This window comes from Tupaia chinensis, unplaced genomic scaffold, assembly GCF_000334495.1.
Source record: "Tupaia chinensis unplaced genomic scaffold, TupChi_1.0 Scaffold000443_1, whole genome shotgun sequence".
Taxonomy (NCBI): Eukaryota; Metazoa; Chordata; class Mammalia; order Scandentia; family Tupaiidae; genus Tupaia; species Tupaia belangeri.
Window position 1 is genome coordinate 1,428,485 of NW_006159948.1, and position 7,764 is coordinate 1,436,248.

Sequence of the window (7,764 nt, forward strand, 5' to 3'; positions counted from 1 at the left end):
GTTTAAATTAGGTTAGTGAATCAGGTTTGTGGGGATCATTGTACAGGAAGGCCCTACTTACTTTTGCAACTGGAAGAAAAGCCCCATGACCTGCCTGAGACTCCATCGAGAACTGGGAATGGAGCTTGGACGAGACATGTTGGATGTATTGGGTTGTCTGGAAAGTCATGACACATCTTTGCATAGAAAAACAGAAAAATACATGATGACTTTTCTGACAGCCTAATGCATTATTGGTGAAAGAGAAAGCCTATTTCTGATTGAATCTCATCAAGGGCAGCTGACCAATAAGCTAGACTTAGGTCACAGGTGGATATGTGGGCCAAACTGTCAACATGACTTTCATTGCTTTCCTGAGCCACATCCACAGCTTGAGTTCTAACTCGAGGGCTCCTTATGTTTGCTCAGAGGACATTATTAATCTTTCTCAGAGTGAGGGATAACTGGAATACTATAAACAACTGATAGTTGTTAATTTACTACATTCAGTCACAGAGCTGCAAATTTTACCTATTTTAATTTTCACAATTACCAATGAAGTAGAGATCCTTATCCTCATGTTAAAGATGAGGAATCTGAGGCTCAGAGAAGTGAAGACAGTTGCTTAAGGTCACACAGCTGGTTAGTGGTATGGCTGGTGCTTGAACTCAGAGGAGTTTGTTCTTGTCAGTTCATTTGGCCTCTTTGACTTAGATGAGGTCAGTGGGTCTTGACCAGGGATGACTTTGTCCTGCTTCCAGGGGAAATTTGAAAATGTCAGGGGACATATTTGTTTGTCCACAAAGGGGGCAAGGAGTTGCACTATTTGCATCTGGTCAGTGAAGGCCAGGGGTGCGGCTTAGCAACCTCAGTGCACAGGGAATTTGCCCCCAGCAACATGTCAGTTGTGCAGATGCTGAGGAAGCCTGCAAAAGGCAGGGCCCTGTCCTTTACTACAGGAGGCAGTGGTATTCATTTCAAAACACATTTTAATTGCGGGATTGTTTTAGATTTACAGAAAAGTTGTAAAGACTGTCAGGGAGTTCCCACAGACCTCACACAATTACCCTTGTCTAACATTAGTATGATTAATTTGTCACTGTGCATAAACCAATATTGACATATTGTGATACATTTTCCAGACTTTCTTTTTTTTTTTTTTAATTCCGTTTATGAATTCTTAGAGGGCACATACACTCACTGGAGAGAAAGAGAGAGACAAAGAGACAGAAAGCAAGAAATCACCTCACAGGGTGGATGGACATGCTGCAATCTCTTCTCCATTCTTCCTTCGGCGTCATGAGCACACAGACACATGCACTCAGTGTGAGTTTTAAGCTGCCAGCTCAGAACTCTAACCCAAGTCAACTATGACTATGTGGGAGTCCACATAGTCATAATGCCATCTGCTGACCCCAAAGAAGGCAAAGCTAAAGAAAAGTTTTCTGTTGACAAGACTGAAATTCCATTGTTCTTCAAGAAGGTGGATGTACAAGTTAACTGGGATAGCTTTTGCTACTCTAAATGAAAGCCACCATTCTAGTTCACCTGAAGAATTTTCTTGAAGATTTTGAAGGTTGGGACCAGCAGTTAGTGTAATGGCTATGTAGCTGGACTCCCACGTAGTTGACCGTGGTTCGCGTCCCGGACCCAGTGGCTTAAACTCACGCTGGGCGCATGTGCGTGCGTGCTCAAGATCCCGAGAGGAGAATGGAGGAGAAGGGATTACGGTGTGGTCATCCCCCTTGGGGGTGATTTCTCACTTTCTATCTCTCTGTCTCTCTCTCTGTCTGTCTGGCGAGCGCACGCGTCCTGTAGCAAAAACCTCTAAAAAAAAAAAAAAAAGATTTTGAAGGTTAAGTTGAAGCTGCGGGAGTCAGCCCATGGTGTGGTAGTTAAGGCAGCTAGATAGATGCCACATGGCCAACTGTGTTACTACAACGCCAGACCTTGAGACTTGAAAACGTGCTTGGTACATGTGTATATATGAGTGTCCAAAAATCCCAAAAGGAAGAAGAGATGTAGAGAAAGAGATTGTAATGTGACTATGCCTCATGGAAAGGGTGCTTTCTCCCTTCTGTCTCCCTCTCTCTGCTGAGCACATGCACCCTCTGGCAAAATTAAAAAAAAAAAGGTGAAGTTGCTTTCCAGATGTAATATAGAGAAATAAACTATTTTTTGTAATTTTAGACTTTCCCTCTTTGTAAGCCAGAGAGGCCTTGGTATACAGTTGCTACATATCTTGTAGAATTTATTCTCTTTACTTCTTCACTGCAGACTGATTTGTTCTGAGACCTGAAAAAGAGAAAGAGAGAGACAAAGAGACAGAAAGCAAGAAATCACCTCACAGGGTGGATGGACATGCTGCAATCTCTTCTCCATTCTTCCTTCGGCGTCATGAGCACACAGACACATGCACTCAGTGTGAGTTTTAAGCTGCCAGCTCAGAACTCTAACCCAAGTCAACTATGACTATGTGGGAGTCCACATAGTCATAATGCCATCTGCTGACCCCAAAGAAGGCAAAGCTAAAGAAAAGTTTTCTGTTGACAAGACTGAAATTCCATTGTTCTTCAAGAAGGTGGATGTACAAGTTAACTGGGATAGCTTTTGCTACTCTAAATGAAAGCCACCATTCTAGTTCACCTGAAGAATTTTCTTGAAGATTTTGAAGGTTGGGACCAGCAGTTAGTGTAATGGCTATGTAGCTGGACTCCCACGTAGTTGACCGTGGTTCGAGTCCCGGACCCAGTGGCTTAAACTCACGCTGGGCGCATGTGCGTGCGTGCTCAAGATCCCGAGAGGAGAATGGAGGAGAAGGGATTACGGTGTGGTCATCCCCCTTGGGGGTGATTTCTCACTTTCTATCTCTCTGTCTCTCTCTCTGTCTGTCTGGCGAGCGCACGCGTCCTGTAGCAAAAACCTCTAAAAAAAAAAAAAAAAGATTTTGAAGGTTAAGTTGAAGCTGCGGGAGTCAGCCCATGGTGTGGTAGTTAAGGCAGCTAGATAGATGCCACATGGCCAACTGTGTTACTACAACGCCAGACCTTGAGACTTGAAAACGTGCTTGGTACATGTGTATATATGAGTGTCCAAAAATCCCAAAAGGAAGAAGAGATGTAGAGAAAGAGATTGTAATGTGACTATGCCTCATGGAAAGGGTGCTTTCTCCCTTCTGTCTCCCTCTCTCTGCTGAGCACATGCACCCTCTGGCAAAATTAAAAAAAAAAAGGTGAAGTTGCTTTCCAGATGTAATATAGAGAAATAAACTATTTTTTGTAATTTTAGACTTTCCCTCTTTGTAAGCCAGAGAGGCCTTGGTATACAGTTGCTACATATCTTGTAGAATTTATTCTCTTTACTTCTTCACTGCAGACTGATTTGTTCTGAGACCTGAAAAATGGTTAAAAAAAAAAAAAAAGTGAACATGATTGTGAGAGATGATGGGAAAATTTTATTCTCTTTTCCCCTTAAAATTGTCTTCCTTTCAAAATTTCCTGCATTCATAAATGCTCCTCGTTCATCAGCCTTGAAGCTGGGTCATCATCCTTGGCCACTTTCTTTTTTATTGTCTCCTTTCCTCTCCCCTGACCCATCCAAACAGCCCATTGTAACTTCCTTTTGTCTCCTGTATCTATGGGGTTGTTGGAAAAGTCATGACACACTTTTTCATAGAAAAAAAATACATCATGACTTTTCCAAGAACCCCGTATTTGTTAACTTTGCTTCTTAAGCCACCACCTTAATTTAGACCTATATTACCTTATTTCTAGAATATTGTCAGACTTTTCATCTATTTTCTTGCTTTTAGACTCTCCTCTATGTTCCCTTGTAAGTGCTAATGCAAAATCACATTTCCTAAACACAAGCTACATCTTGGTATTCCCCAGTTCACATCATTTAAGGTTTTCTCAATACCTGAATAAGCCAGTAGTCTGTTTTCAGTTTTTCTGGTCCCACACTTAGCGTGTGCTATGGTTTGAATGTATCTCATGTGTGCTCTTCTCCTTCTACTCTCTTCCACAGGATGATGACGCAAGAAGGCTCTCACCAAATAGGCTTCTTGACCTTGAATTTCTCAGCTTTCAGAGCTATAAGAAACAAATCCCTGTTCTTTATAAATTAGCCAGTCTCAGGTATTCTGTGATAGTAGTATGAAATGGGCTAAGATAACATGTTCGCTTGACTGGAATTCCAAAACTCAAAGATGGCACTTGACACATTCGCTCACTGAACTGATTATTGAACCTGGATAGATGCAGGCATATTCCTGCCTATTATTATTTTCTTACACATTTGTTCTGCCTCAAATGCCCTTTCTTCTTCTTTTTTTTTCCCTGCTAAGGAATCCAACATTTATCCTAAATGTGCGCTCCTCACTTTTAACTGTCTTCATATTGCCCCATCTTCAGGTGATGCTGCCCTCTTTAAATACTGTGTTCTTATTGGTCAAGACAATATTTTCCAAACCAAGGTCTGTGGAAGCAGAAATTCACCATGGCTTGCAAAACTTAGCATGCATTGGAATCACCCAGAGGGCTTGTTAAAGGAGGTGATTCTGACCCTGGTGGTCCTTAGCTCTGTCTGTGAAACTTACTCTGGAAAGTGCAGGTGTTCTCACTTCTAAGCACCATGGAGATCTGCTTGGCTCTTCCTCCTTAGCATCCTGTGGTCTTATCTTTGAGCATTTCACCCACCACCTTAATGAGAGCTCTAAGTGTATTAGTAGAAAATTTGAAAAAAAATTTGTAAAACACTTTTTAAAAACAGTTTATTCCTTTCTTCCACAAGCCACAGGGAGAAAGAGAGACAGTGGATGAGGGGTGGGAGAGAAACATCTGCAATAGGGTGTTTCTATGACCCACCTCCACCCTGGGCATCTCCTGATGAGAACATCCACACCCAGCGTGTTCAGTGGTGTCTCTGGACACAAACCTGGACTTTTCCCAGGTGGGTCAACTTCGTAGAGAGTTGCATTACCTTTATGTCACCACCTGGCTTCCATGAAGAGTTTGTTTTTATTCTCAGTCTCTGGCACGGTTTTCCCCAGGGAGTAGATACTCAAGACAAATATTTTTAATTTCAACCCATTAAAAAAAATACTTGGATATTTTGATGCATTGTGAGTAAGAATTAAAGTGTGAGTGGAGGGTGGGAAAACCTGGAATGTGCTTTATGAAAATGCCTCAGGCTGTTTTGAATTTCCAGGGCATGCCTTCGGTTGCCCTGCTATGGGTACGTTAAGGCCAAGCATCATTGTTCTCTGTTGCTGGAGTTGAAAATTGAATATTCATGTTCCATTGTTTAGGGGTATTCTGATTGTTAAGGTAAAACTGAGCCCCTTTCCCCTTTATTTTCAGGTAGTTTCTTATGAATGACAAATTTTAGAAAGTAAATCCAAATGTCACTTTCGTTTTAGCTTTAAGAATAAAAAAGATTGCAAGCAGCAAAGTGAAGAAGATAATTTCTTTTTTACCTTGACTGATTGCTAAATGTTTCAGCAAGGGACAACATGTGTGGTTTGATAAAGAGGAACTGAGAAGTGGTGGACAAAAACGCTGGAGGGGCTGCATATATTTGACTAGTGACTCTGAGTACCTGGCACTAGGGGACTACAGGGGGATGACATGTGCCTATGGTCCTAGGTAACTAGGAGCCTGGGACAAAACAATTGTGACATGAGATTCTGTCTGAAAATCACTCTCATTAAAAAAAAGAAAAACTGCTTATCTGTTCCCTCTTCCTTAGAAGAAGTGAGCCTGTCAACTATAAAACAAAGATTTAGGAAGTTTTTGGGTATACAGCTGGCCCTCCTTATCTGAAGTTTCTGAATCCAGGGATTCAACTGACTGCAGATAGAAAATGTTACATATTTGTCAATGTGCACTATGTAGTCAGGCCTACCACAGTGTATCTCTACTGAATGTGTACAGACCTTTTTCTTCTCCTTTCCCCCTTAAACAATATGTATAGCAATTATTTACATAGGTTTGCATTGTATTAGGTAATATAAGTACTTAGAAGTGATTTAAAGTGTATGGGAGAATGTGTACAGGTTACATACAAATGTGGGACCAGCAGTTAGCGTAATGGCTATGTTGCTGGACTCCCACGTAGTCGACCGCAGTTTGCATCCCGGACCCTGTGGCTTAAAACTCACGCCGGGCGTATGATCCCAAGAGGAGAACGGAGGAGAAGGGATTGCGGCGCGACCATTCCCCCTGGGAGGTGATTTCTCACTTTCTGTCTCTCTGTCTCTGTCTGTTTGGGGAGCACGCGCGCCCTATAGCAAAAACCTCTCCAAAACAAAACAAAACAAAACAAAACAAAACAAAACAAAACAAAACAAAACAAAACAAAAAACCACAAATGCTATGCCATTTTATACAAGAGATTTGGGCATTCTTGAACTTCGGTGTCAGGGATTTCTGGAAACAATCCCCATGAATGCTAGGGGAGACTGGATTTGGTTTGTCCTCAAGTACTAAATGTTAGTCTCTGAGATGTTATTTAAACAATCAACCTGTTTAATGAAATAGAGACTTTCAAGCAAAGTGAACTTAATGTATGCCTGAAACATTTCCAAAAAATTGCCTGAAGTTTTATGAATATTAAGGTTGGAAATATCTAATTAAAAGATCTCATATAAGAGGAATTTAATTACACAACAAATCTATTAATGAGCATTATTGTGTTAGTTCCAGAGGAAATTCTAAGCAGTACCCCCCCAAACATTGCCCTTCAAGTCTAGAGCCTTATCATGAGAATGAAGAGAAAAGTCTAAATACTCACAAAAACTAGAAAATGTAAATAAGATGAAATATGATCTATGTGGGTAATGCCGCATCTCAAAGACGGAGATCTGAGTGACAGCTGCAGGGTTTGGATAAGTGCTGCAATGAATATTTTTGCATAACTAGAACTTCAAAAAAATATAAAATAAAATAAAAATCCCAATCTCTACAAAAAGCTAGGATAGAGCAGAATTGGATTTTTTTTTTTTTTTGTAACAGTTCCATGGACAACATCTACCTTTGACAGTTTCCTTGAAGTCTTATTTATGTTCATTGAGAGTGTCCAGGTGGCTAAGAAGGGTGCTTGACTCTTTTGTGTTATTTAAATATTTTCTCAGTTTCTGCTTCTTCTGGGTGCTCTGAATGGGCCTGCTTCTATGAATCTACAAGTTAGGTGACTCTTCCAAATACTCTTTAAGGAAGTGGAATGATTTTCCCTGGCAATGTTTACATCTTCAGGGGACGTGCAGGAATCACCTCCAGAGCTCTGTAGACTTGCCATCTTTCTGGGCAGTCTTCCAATCAGGACAGGTATTTGAAAAAATCTTTTGCTCAGTCCTTTGGACACTAGAGGGTTTCCCTGCCAAGGCTGCTTGCATCTAAATTGCTTTTTGAATACTGTGATTACCTAGAGCACCATTATTATTAATGATAGGTGCTCATGGTCCTCTCTGTTTGCAAAGTGCTTTACAATGGTATTCACTTATTATTTATTAAATGTTAATGCCTAATTACAGGATGCCTTTGCCAGGCATGGGAAGGGTTTTCTCAGTATGTTTGGCTTCTGGTGTGGGGTGTACACTTCTTTACCCTTGCAGTGCTGGATGACTGCAGTCTTGCCCAGTGTCAGTCCTTCAGCCCCCACCAGCCCCTTCGTGCTCTGATGATAGGAGACTGGAGGACAAAGCAGATAAAACCTCACCTGATCCAGTATCATCAGGTCTCCAACTCCTGCCATGAGGTTTGGGTACTTACTGCTTTTCTCAGCAGG

At 41.3% G+C, this 7,764-nt stretch overlaps 1 pseudogene; it reads left to right on the forward strand.

The window, feature by feature from the left end:
- The first annotated feature begins 335 nt into the window (after positions 1 to 335).
- The window catches only part of LOC102479197 (elongation factor 1-alpha 1-like), a 17,530-nt pseudogene continuing 10,101 nt past the window's right edge, over positions 336 to 7,764 (forward strand).